At 42.8% G+C, this 17943-nt stretch overlaps 1 long non-coding RNA gene across 1 annotated transcript; it reads left to right on the forward strand.

The window, feature by feature from the left end:
- Positions 1 to 9474: 9474 nt before the first annotated feature.
- LOC144328739 (uncharacterized) lies at positions 9475 to 16615 on the forward strand. Its single transcript, XR_013394032.1, has 2 exons — positions 9475 to 13190; positions 13618 to 16615. It is a non-coding gene; the product is annotated as an uncharacterized LOC144328739 (long non-coding RNA).
- Positions 16616 to 17943: the final 1328 nt, after the last annotated feature.

Consider the following 17943-nt stretch of genomic DNA (forward strand, 5'->3'; position numbering starts at 1 on the left):
ATGTCACTACAGCTGTGGTACCCAGTCATCCCAGTAGAAATGTTAGCGCTGCAAAACTGGATGCAGACATCCATCTGCTTGTCAGTTACCATCAATCACTTTATCATGGGAGAGCGATCATTGCCATGTTATTTAAGCCGCTGAACAGCAACGAAGCAATTGGAACAAAGTCTTCTAAAATGGTGGCTGCTAACTCATCTCTCCAGTTAACACTTGATACCAAGCTGCAGAATACCTTAAGCTATTCAAAATTATAATAAAGCAATTGACCTGTTTGAATACCGGCATTATGAGTGTCCTTGGGCGGATCGACACTCATCATTTGTAATGTTAAAAAGGTAAAGGTAAAGGTACCCCTGCCCGTATGGGCCAGTCTTGCCAGACTCTAGGGTTGTGCGCCCATCTCACTCAAGAGGCCGGGGGCCAGCGCTGTCCGGAGACACTTCCGGGTCACGTGGCCAGCGTGACATCGCTGCATCTGGCGAGCCAGAGCCGCACACGGAAACGCCGTTTACCTTCCCGCTAGTAAGCGGTCCCTATTTATCTACTTGCACCCGGGGGTGCTTTCGAACTGCTAGGTTGGCAGGCGCTGGGACTGAACGACGGGAGCGCACCCCACCGCGGGGATTCGAACCGCCGACCTTTCGATCGGCAAGCCCTAGGCGCTGAGGCTTTTACCCACAGCGCCACCCGCGTCCCTTGTTAAAATGTTAAAAATACGTTATTAAAATGTGACACCAGAGGGCGCAGCAGAGCAGCAAGCCGCCGGCAATGGAAAACTGCCATTAAACATAGAGGTAAATGGAGAAGAATCAACAGAACCGAAGGAAATCAGGAGAGCTTTCGTGGACTTCTATAAGCAATTGTATAAGAATAAGGAGAGGAATAATAAGAAGAAAATAGAAAGATATTTGAAAGAAAAAGCGGTGAGGAAGATCTCAATAGATCAAAAAGAACAGCTGAATGCTCCAATATATAAAGAAGAGGTAGAAGAAGCCGTAAAAGAGTTAAAAAGAGGGAAAGCACCTGGGCCGGATGGGTTCACTGCCAGTTATTACAAAGAAATGAAAGGCATACTGATAGACCCGCTGACTAAAGTAATGAATAACATCCTAAAAGAGAAGGACATCCCAGGAACATGGAAAGAGGCATTTATTACAATAATACCAAAACAAGATTCGGACCTTACACAAGTTAAGAACTACAGGCCTATCTCGCTATTAAACATAGACTATAAGATTTTCGCGGGAATTTTAGCTAAGAGATTAAAAAAGATATTGATAAAGATTATACACAGAGACCAAGAGGGCTTTTTACCGGGCAGACAGATAAGGAACAATATAAGGAATATAGTTAATGTTATTGAATTTCTGTCCGAAAGATATGATAAACCAGCTAGCTTAATATTCGTGGACGCGTAAAAAGCTTTTGATAATGTAATCTGGGAATTTATGTTAAAAAATTTGGAGGTTATGGAGGTGGGTCAGGATTTCCTCAATGGTATCCAAGCAATCTACACAGAGCAGAAGGCAAGATTGATAGTAAACAATGTCATCACGGAGGAATTAAAAATAGGTAAGGGTACAAGGCAGGGATGCCCACTTTCGCCATTACTATTCATAGTGGTCCTGGAAGTTCTAAACGCAATTAGGCAAAATAAACAAATCAAAGGGGTGACATTAGGGGTAAATGAATATAAAATTAAGGCATATGCAGATGACGTGGTCCTGACTGTGGAAGAACCTACAGATAGTATAAAGGAAATTCTAAATGAAATGGAACAATTCGGCAAATTGGCAGGATTCAGATTGAATAAGAGAAAGACTAAAATGATAGTTAAAAATATGGATAGAGACAAGATGGAACTTTTACAGCAAAGAACAGAGATTGAGGTAGTAAAGAAGATTAAGTATTTAGGAATTTGGCTTTCCGATAAAAACATAGATTTATTTCAACATAATTACATCCCTGTATGGAAAGGTGTAAAAAGAGATTTGGAGTCGTGGGCCAGAATGAAATTATCACTCTGGGGAAGAATAGCGACAGTAAAGATGATGGTGCTTCCCAAGCTGTTATATTTATTCCAAACGATACCCATAATAAAAGGTATAAAAATCTTCAAAGAGTGGCAAAAGGCGATCTCAAGATATGTCTGGGAAGGGAAGAAGCCGAGAATTAAATTTAAGTTTTTGACAGATATAAAAGAAAGAGGTGGCTTCTCCCTACCAGACATGAGACTCTACTACGAGGCAGCATGTTTGTGCTGGATAAAAGAATGGGTAAAGTTGGAGAACAAAGAGTTATTAGATCTGGAAGGGTTTAATAACAGATACGGGTGGCACGCGTACCTATGGAGTGATAAAAAGAAGGTACATAAAGGATTTACAAATCACATCTTCAGAGGTGCTTTAATAGAGGTCTGGGATAGGTACAAAAATATATTAGAGCCCAAAATTCCACATTGGCTGTCCCCACTAGAAATGAGGTGTATCAAGACAATTAACATGAGGGGGAAGTGGGGAAATTATGGAGAAATGGTTGTTAAAGAAGGAGGGAAGTGGAAAATAAAACCCTATGAACAAGTTAAGGCATTAACGTATGATTGGCTAAACTACTTCCAGATAAATGAAATGTTCAAAAAAGAATTGAAGGAAAGGAACTACGAAGAAAAAGAATCAATCTTCCAAAAAGAGATAATAAATAACGAAAATAAAAAATTATCAAAAATGTACAAAATACTGTTGGAGTGGCACATGAAAGACGAAGAGGTGAAACCGGTGATGGAAAAATGGGCGAGGGATTTAGGATATAATATCAAACTAGAAGATTGGGAAAGGCTGTGGAAAGAGAACGTAAAATTTACGGCTTGTACGTTACTGAGGGAAAACACGATGAAAATGTTTTATAGATGGTACCTGTCTCCCACTAAACTGGCAAAGATGTATAAGGTGGATAACAAATGCTGGAAGTGTAAATCTAAAGAAGGGACATTCTTCCATCAGTGGTGGGAATGTAATAAAGTTAGAAGCTTTTGGGAAGAGGTTTATAACGAGCTGAAAAAGATGCTGAAGTATACCTTCGTGAAAAAACCCGAAGCATTCTTATTAGGTATTATAGGGAAGGATGTCAGGAGAAAGGATTATAAGATCTTCCAGTATGCGGTGACAGCAGCCAGAGTCGTGCTAGCTCAGAAATGGAAGTCGGAGGATGTCCCATCGGTAGAAGAGTGGAGAGCAAAATTGACAGAATACGCGGAATTGGATAGATTAACAGGGAAAATTAGACATACTAAAGATCAAAAATTTATAAAGGACTGGGAGAAATTTGTGTGTTATCTGGAAAGCAATTATGGTGTAAAAATAACGCTAGTGGGATTTAAAGAGGCTTTGTAAATAAATATTAAATATTGCCTAATAGAGATTGGGAGGAAGGGAAGAACAATCGGCAATATGGAAAAAAGGAAGGAGTGCGTATCAAAAGGACAGCAACAAATGATTGTCAGTAACGCTGAAGGAAGTCTAAAAGGGACACGAGTTGTGTTATAACGGTCTGTTTATGGAGTTCTGTTTTTGTTCGTATGTTGTATTGTGTATATTACTTTTTTCTTTCTTTTTTCCCCCCCTTTCTTTTGTCTTTTTTAAGAAACTTCAATAAAAATTGAAAATAAAAAAAAAGGAAAACTGCCATTAAACATTCTAAACGTTATTCAATATAATGTTCTTTAAGATCAGTATAGATCCAGCCCTGAATAGATAGGACCCTGAAGAAGATCCTATTTCCTACCTAAAATAAATATATATATTTTGTAAATGTGTGTGTTCTAACCAATTGGATTTCTGGCAAAGATGTCTGGAGGAAACTAGTGTATGAAAAAAATAATCCAAAATAGGGGAAGGGCTTTTTTTGAGCCAGAACACACCAAAACTCAGGTCCAGCACCTCTCAGGTGGGTGCCATTGCCATTACAAGAGAACATTGTGAGTTCCAGCACCCCTTTCCCAAAAGAATAAAATAAAAAATAGTACTGGCTACATAAGAGTTTTGGCATGAAAAATGACACTGATGCATCTCTTCCTATTGGCTTTAACCATGCATTGGGAAAGATGGTTTTGGTTTCCACCCTGTTTCGCCTCCACTTCTGTGATATGCCCTGATAAGATTAATTTTCTAATTCCATTGGCTTTGTTCTTAGTTGGGCTGCAAGACCAGTGACCTTAGCTGACTCCCTCTTGACCGCTTTATTAACTCTGTTACTAGCAAACACCCTCTCCAGAGCTATTTTACATGTCCCCTATGGAAAGTCTGACTGGCTATGCTATTCCTGGATTTCCTCGGGGTGGGAGCAGGCAGAAATCTTTGGGCTGCCTGTTTGAATTTTCTCCAGCGCTGGAAGCTGGCAGAATTCTGCCAGTTAAGCAGTCTTATTTGATTGTGTTGTGGGATTATGTGCCTCTTTGTTCTGCACATAAACAAGCTCCAAACACAATATTCTTTAATCCAAGGCCAAGGCAATTATTGGAGAAAGTTGGAAAGCACAGGGAAGCCAGGTCCCTCGTTCTCCGTCTTTCACAGGGATGTGGATAAGAATCCTATCAAGTTGGGCCGCCTTAATTGTAGTTGTGAAGCTCAGAAAACCACCGGAGCTGTTTGCATGGACATGTGCATGAAAACCTCTCAAAACCAAATCTTGCAGAAAGCTAATCTCATTAGCATCCATCACTTTGTAAATCCATCATTCAAGAGCTGCAGGCTTTCCATTAGTAGCCTGATCAACAGAACATTTCCGTTGCCATTTGGGAATGGAAGAGGGGCTATTGGTTTGGTCTGGGTCTTGTTCATATTATTAATTTTTCAGCTGTTCTTCCTTCGGTGATCCTGTTCAACACAGAGGGTCCACGGTAGACAAACCAGTGCCAGACGTTGCGGAACTGCAATTCCCATCATCCCTCACCGTTGCGTCCCACAGGCTGGGTGCCACAGCCGAGAAAGCTCTCTGCCTGGTTCCCTGTAACTTTACTTTTTGCAGTCAGGTGTCCCGAACCCCTGGCCTACCTGGCAGCAAGTCATTATGCCAAGTCTGAAGTTCAGCAGTCAGGATACAGTTCAGGGGTCAAACCCAAAACACAGTCTGTAGAAGTCTAGTATCATCCAAATCAAGATCTGTCAACTTGGGCAGTTGAGCAAACCCAGCACCTCAGCTCTGTTGACCTTTTGCACTTCGCCTGCTGATTGCAGCACCTGAGCTTGATGAGGCAGGTGACCTTCACCTGTTCCAGCTGAGGAATCACAGCCTTCTTCCAGAGCTAGCGAGCCTCGCCTGGCCAACTAGTGAGCTGGTCTGTGGGCCCTTGCCTGCCTCAGCTTACTAGAGCGCCTTTCCTGCAGCAGCTCCCTATGCCCCAGAGCCTGCTTTGTCTATGGGGACAGGGGCCATTTGGTGATGGGTCCTGCTGCTCTCGTTCCTGTGCGCTGACCTCTATCTCTTCACCATCCTCTGTCAGTGAGTACTTCCTTCCCTATCTCCTGCTTGCCCCGGTGCGTCCTGGCTACACCCCTCACCAGGATCATCTTCCTGGCATGAGGGAATTGCCAGAAGGTCCTCAGAGTTGGACCTCAGGGTTTGGGCTGATGGGGGTGGAGACACTCCTTCAGGTATACAACGCCAAAGCCATTTAGGGCTTCAAAAGTCAGCACCAACACTTTGAATTGTGCCCTGAACTGAGAGCCAGTGTGGTGTAGTGGTTAAGAGCGGTAGTCTCGTAATCTGGGGAACCGGGTTCACGTCTCCGCTCCTCCACATGCAGCTGCTGGGTGACCTTGGGCCAGTCACACTTCTCTGAAGTCTCTCAGCCCCACTCACCTCACAGAGTGTTTGTTGTGGGGGAGGAAGGGAAAGGATAATGTTAGCTGCTTTGAGACTCCTTAGGGTAGTGATAAAGCGGGATATCAAATTCAAACTCTTCTTCTTCTACTGGGAGCTAGTATAGATCCTTCAGGTGTTATATGGTAGTTATGACTAATTTTGCCCTTTCTTTTGAGGGAAACTTGGTGGCAAGTAATTTCAGGCAGGGCAGATCCTTTAAGTCAGGGATGACCAAACTTGGCCCTCCCGATGTTTTGGGACTACAACTCCCATCATCCCTGACCCCTGGTCCTGTTAGCTAGGGATGATGGGCACTGTAGTCCCAAAACAGCTGGAGGGCCAAGTTTGGCCAACACTGCTTTAAGTTGTTGAAACGGGCCCTGTTTTTAAAAGCACCAAAACAAGCCCAGCCCTGTAATAGCCGAGCCAAACTTGGCAGGCTGAATTCTAAGTAAATAAAGTAGGAGGAATACTTGGAGCTATTAAGCAGGTCTTTTGTGTTTATGTTAGAGGAAGCGTTGTTGAGATGTTATGCTTACACAGAAAGTACGGTACATGGGGAAAATAAGGGGAGTGTTGCACAAACAGTGTTTCTTCCACAGAGAGCAGCAGGGAAACATGGACCCTCTCCTGGAAAACAGGGTCATATTTACAGACTTTTAGTGAAGGTGGTTCGTCACTCTAAAAATGTTTATAGCTGATGCTCTCTGCATCATCACCATCTTGCGATAATTAATTTGGATAATTACCCCATTGGTGAAATCAATTTCTCTCATCATTGTTAGTGCCATTGCGGTACCCACAACAACTATTGTGGTAAGTGGGCTTACATGGGTCTGAAATTCTGCGGTGTTGAAAATTGCAGCTGAATGATTTGGCCATGTAGATGGGAGTTTTGCGGCCCGGTCCTAGCCTTTTCTGTTGATTCTGGCAGGACAGCTTTCAAGCATGCATGCTTAGGACTGCAGGAAATGCAAGATACTAGTAATAGTATTTGTTCATAGCTTCCTGGTGGTGTTAGTATTTATAGTGTCTGTTCAATATATGTTCTGCTAAATGCATAGCTTGCAGCTGCCGCCATCAATTTTTTCTTTAACTATAGGAGGGGTCTCAGTTCTTATTGAAACTGCAGCACATTTTCAGCTCTGATATTGATATATTCTCTCTCTCACTCACACACACACACACACACACACACACACACACACACAGCTCCCCAGAGTGCGCTCTCTCTCTCTCTCACTCTCACGCACACAGCTCCCCAGAGTGTGGTAGTCCATTAGGGCAACCAAGGCTCAGAAGGCTCAGCCCTACCAAGTGAAATGTCCAGCAATTTTTATTATTATTATTATTATTATTATTATTATTATTATTATTATTATTAAAAGGCTTCCCTCAAATCTCAAAGCCACGCTATTCCCTGTCTCAAAAATCCTTCCACAACCCATTTCAATGTAGAGAGTTCTGGATACTTTTCTGCCAATCTCCCTTTCTCTGACCAATCGGCTCTTGGCACCGCTCAGCCAGTCTGATTGTTACTGACAGGAGATCCCATTCTTCTGTCTTCAGGAAGAAAAATCAATTTTTCTCTTACTGAGTCTACTAGCTATTTGCCCTGACCGCTGTTCAACCCTGTCCCCACCCATTGTCATTACCTGACCCCACTTAGGATATATCTGAGGTTAATTTGCCTATTTGTTAATTTTTTTAAAAGTTTTTATTAAATATGTTCTTGGGTTACAAACGTATGTACATCGTTTCTGTTTTCAGATGATAAAAGTCCTTTCTACAGCTCAATTTCATTCTTTTACGTAGTCTGTGTGCAAGGTTTTTGTGTCGGTGTCACATGGGTAGGTTCTCTTTCTATTAATTTTTTTAGTTTTCATTGATGGTGAGAGAAATTTCAGGGGGCAGTGCATGGTTGGTTATCTATAGTGGACTGCAGTGAGTTTTGTTTGTGTGTAGGAGGGAGAGGCCTGTTGTTGGGTCGACTTAGCCATATTGATTTGTACTCTATCGGTGGGTTCTTGTCTTGGTGGGCTGTGTGTATGTAATAAAGGGGAGCTACACCGGGGTGAAGGCGTCCTCTTTTATTTGTCCCTGTGCTAGTTCCAGTTTGTCAGTTAGCTTTTCTAGTAAAGCTGTTTCCAATGCACCTTTGTACCAGTGGTCCATGTTCACTCCTGCCAGGTCCCTCCTATGTTTAGTTATGATGCTCCTGGCTGCTGAGAGTAGGGACTCAGCTACATTAGTAAGGAAACAGTTATTTGGATGCAACAACAGATGGCGCCAGAGAGCAGGAAAAATTAAAAACGCGATTTTCCATATAGATTTTTTCTTTTGTTATAGCAATCTAATTTCTTAATTTCTGACTTCTTTATAGCATTGTTGTTGCCTTTCCTGTGTCTGGATCCTCCCTAGGTGGGTTATAAGTTCTTTGTAGTGTGAGTGTGCATTATTGCCTTGTAAAATATTCCATAGGGCCAATTCTGGGGTGGCTTCTACTTGATTTGCCCTGGGAGCTGTTCTGAGCACGCTTAGAGCTGTTTTCCTTTAAAGCCACACCTCCACACAGCTCAAAGCAAGCTCTTTCCAGGCAGACGGGAGAAGGGAATGCTTGGTAGTTTGACACTCTATGTGGTAAAGTTGTTCCATATGTTTTCACCAGGGCAGGCATGTTTGCTTATTTACCTGTAGTCCCAAGCAGATCAAGCTGGCATTCACACTTCTCCTCCTCTCTGTGAGGTTGGTTGTGCTGAGAGAGGGGGACTAGCCAGAGTCAGCTGGTGTGTTTCATGACAAAGTGAGAATTTGAACCCGGATCTCTGCAGTCCTAGTCCCATACTCTTATCACTACACTGCACACCACACTGCAGGTAAGTTTCCGCACTGTGCTGCAAGAAAGTGGTTTGCTAAGGAAATGGAATTGGGTAAGAAATGGTCAGTTTGTCACCGTTTCGTTTTATATATGTATGTTGTTTTGTCATTGGCCAAAAGCCTGCGATTCCTGAAATTTAGTGACAGCTTCCAAGATATTAAGAATTACCATTAAATGCCAGCATCTGCTGAGTTTTACTGTAATAGTTTTGTATTTATCGTAACTACATATATAAATATGTATCAAAGTGGAGATGTCTAAAATCGGCTGCAGTGGCATGGAAACTATTTTGTTTAGCTTAGGTTTCGACTACTATAAACATATTGCTCGCTTTAAGAAAGATATCTCAGCTAAAGATTTGGGGGAGCAACTGACCTTCTGTTTGATGTTTCCTGCCATGACCACAAACCCAAATACATTTCACTAAGTTTTCAGAAGCTCAGCAGAAGCCCTGAACCCTTCAACCTCGGGTTAAGAACTTTGCTTCAGGAGGAGAACAGAAATCGCGCAGCAGCGGCGCGGCGGGAGTGGGAGGGAGGCCTCATTAGCTAAAGTGCTGCTTCAGGTTATGAACAGTTTCAGGTTAAGAACGGACCTCCGGAACGAATTAAGTACTTAACCCGAGGTACCACTGTATTTGCCTCAGCACTGGTTATATTCTACCAGAGATGTAGTGGCTTGTTTTAGTTTGTAGCAAAGGGAATTAAATTTGTTTGCGGGTGGGGTGGGGTGGTGGTGAGATGAAAACCAAATGAGTACAGTATATTTCATTCTTTCCTGTAAAGGGTTGTGTGGCCAGGGGAATTCTGTGCCCTAACTCAGGTCTCCAGAAGAAAACCCTATATCCTCCCCTTTTTGTAAGTGCTTGCCAAAGTACTTGTCAGGCTTCAGGGACTCGGCTTTCGCCCTGTACCGGCCCCCCCTTTGGCAATAGATAAGCAGAACAAGCGAAAGGAGTCTCTTAACAGTTAGAAATTTTTAATGATCACAGCAAAAGAACAAAGAATCCATTTCTAGGAATGAAGGTGCTCCCAATTAAGGATTCCACCCACTTCCCCCCTAGTCACCCACCTCACTTCCGCGTCTCGCAACCTGATCTTGCAACCATTGTGCTTTCTGTGCAGCCACCTTATCTGTTCTCCTTGACCTTGGGCTGAGCGGATGGACACTTTCCAGTGAAAGGGAGCCTGTTAACTCTCTCTCTCCCAGTTCTTCTTCTCCTAGCTGCTCACCACCCAGTTCTTCCCAATTTCTGTCTTTTGAACTACAGGTGAAACTCAGAAAATTAGAATATCATGGAAAAGTTCATTTATTTCAGTAATTCAACTTAAAAGGTGAAACTAATATATGAGATAGACTCATGACATGCAAAGCAAGATATGTCAAGCCTTTATTTGTTATAATTGTGATGATCATGGCGTACAGCTGATGAAAACCCCAAATTAAAATTAGAATATTAGAATATTAAATGTATATGTGCTGCCGAAGCGAGCACAGAAAATTAGAATATTAAATGAAATGGGCAAAACAAGGGTTGCAAACAGACCAATATTGGACCTCTGAGAAGTAGAAGCATGCATATGTATTCAATGCTTGGTTTGGGCCCCTTTTGCATCAATTACTGCCTCAATGAGACGTGGCATGGATGCTGTCAGCCTGTGGCACTGCTGAGGTGTTATGGAAGACCAGGATGCTTCAATAGCAACATTCAGCTCTTCTGCATTGCTCGGTCTCATGTCTCTCATCTGTCTCTTGGCAATGTCCCATAGATTCTCTGTAAGGTTCAGGTCAGGCGAGTTTGCTGGGCAATCAAGCACAGTAATCCCATGGGCATTGAACCAGGTTTTGGTACTTTTGACAGTGTGGGCAGGTGTTAAAGTCCTGCTGGAAAATGAAGTCGGCATTTCCATAAAGCTCGTCAGTGGAAGGAAGCATGAAGTGCTCCAAAATCTGGTAGACAGCTGTGTTGACCCTGGACTCAATGAAGCACAGTGGACCAACACCAGCTGATGACATGGCTCCCCAAATCAACACAGACTGTGGAAACTTCACACTGGACTTCAAGCATCTGGCATTGTGTGCCTCCCCAGTCTTCCTCCAGACTCTGGGTCTTTGGTTTCCAAATGGGATGCAAAAGCTGCTCTCATCAGAAAAGAGATTTGGGGAGCCATGCTTGACATATCTCGCTTTGCATGTCATGAGTCTATCTCATATATTAAGTTGAATTACTGAAATAAATGAACTTTTCCACAATATTCTAATTTTCCGAGTTTCACCTGTATGTCCCTCTGCAAACCACTGTTCCAAATCTATACTGTTCTCCTGCTCCTGGGAAGATTCAGGATCCTGATCAGGAGCAGGGGGAGGCTCCTACCATTCCTCCTCTGTGCAGCCCTCCCCAGCATGGCCCCTGGCAGTACTGCAGGACCGACAAAGGGGGAGAATGCCCCCGAGTGTAACCAGACCAAAAATAGGACAAGCCAAAGGACAAGAAGAACGGAGAGGTTTCCTGTAAGTTCCACAGATGAAGAGTACAGTACCCAAAGGCCCCGGGACTTATTTCCCTCCAGCAAATGTTAAGGCTGATTTTCCACCACAACTGTAAAGGTAAAGGGACCCCTGACCATTAGGTCCAGTCGTGGCTGACTCTGGGGTTGCGGTGCTCATCTCACTTTACTGGCCGAGGGAGCCGGCGTACAGCTTCCGGGTCATGTGGCCAGCATGACTAAGCCGCTTCTGCAAACCAGAGCAGCGCACGGAAACGCCGTTTACCTTTCCGCCGGAACGGTACCTATTTATCTACTTGCACTTTGACGTGCTTTTGAACTGCTAGGTTGGCAGGAGCAGGGACCGAGCCACGGGCGCTCACCCCGTCACGGGGATTCGAACTGCCGACCTTCTGATCGGCAAGTCCTAGGCTCTGTGGTTTAACCCACAGTGCCACCCGCATCCCACCACAACTGTAGAGTAGTGCTTATGAAGATTTGGAAGGAACTCAGGGTTCCACTCAAAGAAAAAGTACCTGATGTTGGGAAGAGGATGGATAAGTTTGCAAAAATGGCGCCAGCAGCCATGGATCACTGTACCTCCAACTTGAAGACTTTGAAATGAGAGCAGAAATGAAATCTTCCATCCAGTAGAATTGCCTTGGTCATCTTCCCTCTGGAAATGCCCCCTGAACTGTTTGGTTTTTTAAAAGAATTATCCTCAGATACCTACCCTAGGAGTATGATGTTCCCACCCTGCCTTCGTGAAGGTGAACATTTGCAGGTAAATGATGGCAAGAGGGTTGAAACTGGATGGTGATTTCATGGCTTTTGAGATTTATCAATAAAATGTCTTGCAGGCCTCTGTCCAATGACTTTCTCTGAGTATTTACTAGGATGCCTTGGTAAAAATTGATACGTACCAATACAATAGTGCAGCGTGGATCAAATTAGCACCTGTTTGGCAAAGCAGGTCTTTAGAGCGAGGTAAAATACACCCCAGCGTTAGAAATACACCCAAGATGGCGCTTGTGCTGTTCTTTTACTTTTCCAATAGTACTTGGATTTTATGTGATCAGCACAGCAGAGCAGTGACTCTTAGCCAATTATTATATGGATCCAATCATATTAATTCAACAAAACTCTCCTCCGAGGCTGCCTTGCATGGCTTTATGCTTTCAGATGTCGAGTAAGGCTTTGTGGAAGAAGGAGAGCCTTAATCAATCTCAATAGAGAAGAAAAAAATGTTTTAAAATATGAAAGAACAAGGATTTATTTTCCAGTAAATCATATCAGGCCTCATTCGGTTCCCAGCAGATTATCCTCACCTCAGTAAAATGTGACTGAACCCCTTTATCAGTATTGATCTGTTTAGGAATGGTCTGGAATGTTTCCTAGCATCTAGCAGAGATTAATTCTATTATCTGGTGTGAATACAGATAGCTGCTTCCTCCTACATCGAAACTTCATTATACCAGTGTGCTGTAATTCTCCTTACTGTTTACTCTGGAGTAGGTTAGTCATCTGCAGCATCCTGTGAACTTGTACAGGTCATCTGTATTCACCCAAGACTCCCCTAGACAAGCAATTTAGTTAGCATCTGTTCTGATTTCCTTGCACAAAGCTTATATGGACGTTAAGACTATGTATGGTCATTTTGAATTTGATTGCAGGGAGGTTACCTGACAATGAGCATTCAGCTTGATTTGCTTGCGTCTTCCTGTTAATCATTAGCGCTTACCCATGTTTTCCAGTGCATTTTCCCATGACTTTCTTAACAGTGATGTAAAAATTGGGGTTTGGCTTTTGCTGCCCATGGGACTCTGGGTCGCCTAAGTCCATAATCAGTCGGAGAAGAATGGATGGAGGCAGGATCCGGTGGAAAGCAAGGCAGATCTTTATTTTCTGTTGCAACAGAGTTTCCTCCCCTCCTTGCAAGGAGGCAGGAGAGACCCTGAAGAAAGGTATGCAAGTCCTTTGGAAAGACTTTTGAAATTGCCCACCCCATAGTCGATCCCAAAAACATCATACATACTTCACAGGAGGTGATATTTGAGCATGAAGCTTCTCTCCTGTCTGCCAGGACAGATATATGGGGGGAATTAAAACAGGGAAGAAATGTGGGCTATAAGAGTGGGAGGAAATGACAGCTTGGGATGTAAGTGGATGAGAGCAGTACAGAGCCTTGAAGGTAAAGGGCAAGATATTTGAACTGCATGCAAACAGTAAGAGCAAACAAGGACAGGAATTCACAGGCAGGTCGGGAACAATGGAGAGAGGCGAATTAGTATGGTGCCTTGAGTTTTTGGCAAGGCTGGGGTGAAATTAGAGAGAGGTTTCTGCGATATATACATATGTCTAATATAGTATGTTTATGATGTTATATATAAGGAAATCAGCCCTGAGTGCTCACTGGAAGGACAGATCGTGAAGCTGAGGCTCCAATACTTTGGCCACCTCATGAGAAGAGAAGACTCCCTGGAAAAGACCCTGATGTTGGGAAAGATGGAGGGCACAAGGAGAAGGGGACAACAGAGGACGAGATGGTTGGACAGTGTTCTCGAAGCTACCAGCATGAGTTTGACCAAACTGTGGCAAGCAGTGGAAGACAGGAGTGCCTGGCATGCTCTGGTCCAAGGGGTCACGAAGAGTCGGACACGACTAAACTACTAAACAACAACAACAAGCAATATAGTCAGTGCTATTTTTCTACAAAGAGAGAGCTCACCACGAACACCTCTCTCGTTCTCTTAGAACCTCTCACTTGAGAGGTGACGGAACTGAGTTCCAGAGAGTTCCAGCTGAAAAAAAGCCCTGAATATAATGAAATATGCCTCTTCTTGTTATTCCTTTTTTTTTCTGACCAAGAAACAGAACACAGAGTGGGGCTAACAGGCAAAAGTGATTGCTCTCTTATGTAACATAGATAGGTCCATTCCAACTCTTTGATGATGTGCACCTTGATGTTGATGCCTAATCTGTGGAAGGTTTTCAGAACATAATTGTAAGGGATGTGAACTTGTCAAGAGATGAGATTACTTAAAACCAATCTGAATACCTGGGAATTAATTGAATACTAAGAAGGAAATACGATACAGTTGGAAACAGAGACTGATTAAATACTGGTGTTTATTGATGGTGGTTATAACTATTGAGAATGGGTGTGATCCAATATAGACATTGGCTTGTGTAGTGGGGCTTCTCCTTCTGCCAATCCCTCATGCAGTCCCCTTTGCAACCCAAATTATTTTAGGAATGTGCAGAGGGGCTGGAAGGGGAGATGAGATACAGGATGTCCTGTTGCCCAAGGAGATTTCCGTTGTCCAAGGGGGCGGACATCATTGGGTGTCACCCAGTTATTTTAACTAATAGTTTATCAGGATTATTATAATACACACAAAAAACCCAGGAAGCATCCAATGGTGTTATGTACTGAGTTGAATAGGATCCAAACTGCAGCAGTCTGATTGGTCCTAGAACAATAGGATTCAGAATGCAGCAGTCTGATTGGTCCTAGAACAATGCAGCAGTATGATTGGTTGGCAGGAACTACCCAATCATGCTCCAGATAGAAGTGAATCCACAACCTGATTGGCTTACAGTAGAATTCCAGAATTAGCCAATCATGTGCAGCCCATTGTGTAAATAATGTATATAAAGCAGATACTTTGAGGGGACTTTCATTCATTCCTCCTCACCACTATGAGCTGAATAAAGAGCATGAAATCACTTTGCGACTCTGAGTATATTTCAAATGGAGATGACAAAAAAATGAGAATCCAACTCAAAGATCAGCATTATTGTGAACCATCAACAGCACAGCCTTCCTGTACAGATGTATTCAGAAATAAGTCAAATTAAATTCAGTGGGACTTACTCTCGGGTAGATGTGTGTATAGAGTTGTGGCCTAACCTAATAAAAAAAGACATCTGGTAATGGAAAACATTGAGAAGGTAATTAATCAAAATGAGTGCTCTGACAGAAATTAATATTAATTTCCCAATCATTACCAACCTGTATATTTAAGGAAAAAATAGATGAGTGATGGAGAAGTATAATAATGTCCACATAAAACAAAAGGCGAGAATTAGCTCAAGGCAGCATAAGAATAATTCAGGCCAACCTTGTATATGACTTTTCATGATACTAAAGGTTGGTGGACTAGTTTAAAACCTCTATTATGTATTATTGTACTAATAAAGCATGTTTATAGTAAGACTCCCTTAGGTGCTCTTCGATTAAGGAAGTAAGAAAACCCCCAGAATAAATTTGGAAAATAGAGTGCTATAGTGTTTGTGGGTGCCAGACCTCTCTAAATTCCTGGATCCAGTAAGCGTTAGAATTTAATCAAGGCTTGGGGTGTTAAGATGAGTGCTAGACACTTCCTATTCCTGGATTTGGCAAGTGTTAAAAGCTAATAAAGTCAGGCTAACCTCCCGGGTGATGGACCAATAAGAGGACAAAGCATAAAGGGCTTGAGCGAGAGAGCAAGTGGATAGGAGTTATTTGTCCAAGAAGGAAGGCAGCAGACTAGAAGTAACAGAAGCAGAGGAATGGTTGATGTCTGTTTGAATCCAAGGCTGTGGTCATGGGAGAAGCGAGACCCCTTTGGGGTGTTGATGCTCTGAACCTCTGCATCATAGGCTCAGGTTGTATTTATGTGTAAATTAACCATATATCATAAAGACACTGCAGTCTCCTCTGTGCCTTGTGCCCAAAGGAAACACAAACTATTCCTGTGGAATCTTGTGGAGCTCGGAGATTGGGGTGGCATGCAATAGTAGTTAACAGGTGGCATTCAACATTGAAACAGCACAAGAATTGTAGCTTGCCAGACATAGCCAGTGTGGTGTAGTGGTTAAGAGCGGTAGTCTCGTAATCTGGGGAACCGGGTTCGCGTCTCCGCTCCTCCACATGCAGCTGCTGGGTGACCTTGGGCCAGTCACACTTATTTGAAGTCTCTCAGCCTCACTCACCTCACAGAGTGTTTGTTGTGGGGAACGAAGGGAAAGGAGAATGTTAGCCGCTTTGAGACTCCTTCAAATCCAAACCCTTCTTCTTCTTCTTCCTCTCCTCTTCCGTGTGATGTCTGGGAGTTCTCCTGGACCCTCCCCCCAAAATCCAATTTTAGGGGCTCAGGGGGAGAGAGGAGGGGAAAGTCCTTACTGACGGCAGTCATGAGGTGAATCCCACACATGGTTTCTATACTGAAGGCTTGGTATTTGTATAAGAAAAGCATGAGCCCACAATAATGAGTGTCTTGTATGAGCTGTATTTTTAAACTTACAAAGTAAACAGACGATTTTTACTATTGGCAGGAAGGTTCAGATCTTGCTGATGAAAGCAATGTGCCAATATCTTATAAATAAAATTAAAAATTTGATTTGATTTGAGTATGCCCATTTAAAACTCGCCTCATAAAGATTTTGAGGACAAAGCATATATGGTCCGATCAGATATATATTGAGGAAATAACAGAAGTGAAAGATGAGAACCGTAAATGTCAGTATTATATGAAATGTCACTGGAAATTGAAAGTAATGGAATGTATCTGATATAGAAAGATGAAGGCAAGATATGTGGTGCAATCATATGTCTGCTTATGTGGAAATAAGCCAAGCTATATTCACCAGAGCTTATTCCTAAATAAGTATGCAAAGGAACGCATAATAGAAAATTCTCAGCGGTAGAACAGACCATTGCTGTGTATGGAAATACTTGAGAATTGCTTCAAGCTCAACAACCTTGGGCACTTCGTGTTGCTATTTTTGTGGGAGATTTAATGTGTTGCACCGGCAAATTCAGGTTGTACAGTCGACTCGCAACTTACGCATGTTTAACATATTTTCACCAAATTCAATCGCCTGTGAGAGTAGGTTTAACTCTCATGATTCCCTCAGGAATCGACAACCCTCCAGTCCACTCTTCTGGAATTTGGTTGTCAAAGGCCACACGAATAACCTTTTTGTTACCTAACCTAAAATTAGTAACACAATCGAAAGAGCGAGAATTGATGCCAAAACAGTAATTATTCAGCTAATAATAAATAGATGCCATGACTGTTATAAAACTCGCTGTGTGCAGCCCTCCTGTTTGAGCAGCTCTCTTTACAGCAGAGGGCTGGAGGGTTAGCAGCTGGAGACTAGCTTCAGTTGCATGTGTACAAATTTATTAGCAGCATTAAAATTCAGTGAATCACACTGAATCACATCTTCATAGTTTTCAGAGCAAAATTAGCATATAATTTCTCCAGCCCCCATTTATAGCCAATTTAGATGATAATATTTTGACATCAAATTCTCCTCTGATCGTTGACATTTAATACATCCCATCGATTTCACTAGAAGAGGTTTCCAGGTGTGCTTAGAGAATCCTGTCCATGCAAAATATTTACCTCAGTCCTCCCACTCTTAAACTCAACTGGAGAAATATTGTGGGTGGGAGAAATGGTTGAAACAGCAGGAGAGAATGGGGACGTGTCTCTAGATGTCTTGGGGTAGATGTAGGATAAAAATAAGCGAGGCCCCAAAATAATTGTGTAATTTTGCCTACTACAACAAACATTGAAATAGCAACCACACATTCCATCATTGGCTTGGGTCCAATGGTAGCGCTACTAAGAGCAGACCCAATGGAACTTGAGCACCATAATTTCAAAGTACAACTTTGTTGGGTACTGTCACGGGCTGGCTGAATCCGGATGATGCCAACCCATG

The sequence above is a fragment of the Podarcis muralis genome, chromosome 8, assembly GCF_964188315.1.
Source record: "Podarcis muralis chromosome 8, rPodMur119.hap1.1, whole genome shotgun sequence".
Classification (NCBI taxonomy): domain Eukaryota; kingdom Metazoa; phylum Chordata; class Lepidosauria; order Squamata; family Lacertidae; genus Podarcis; species Podarcis muralis.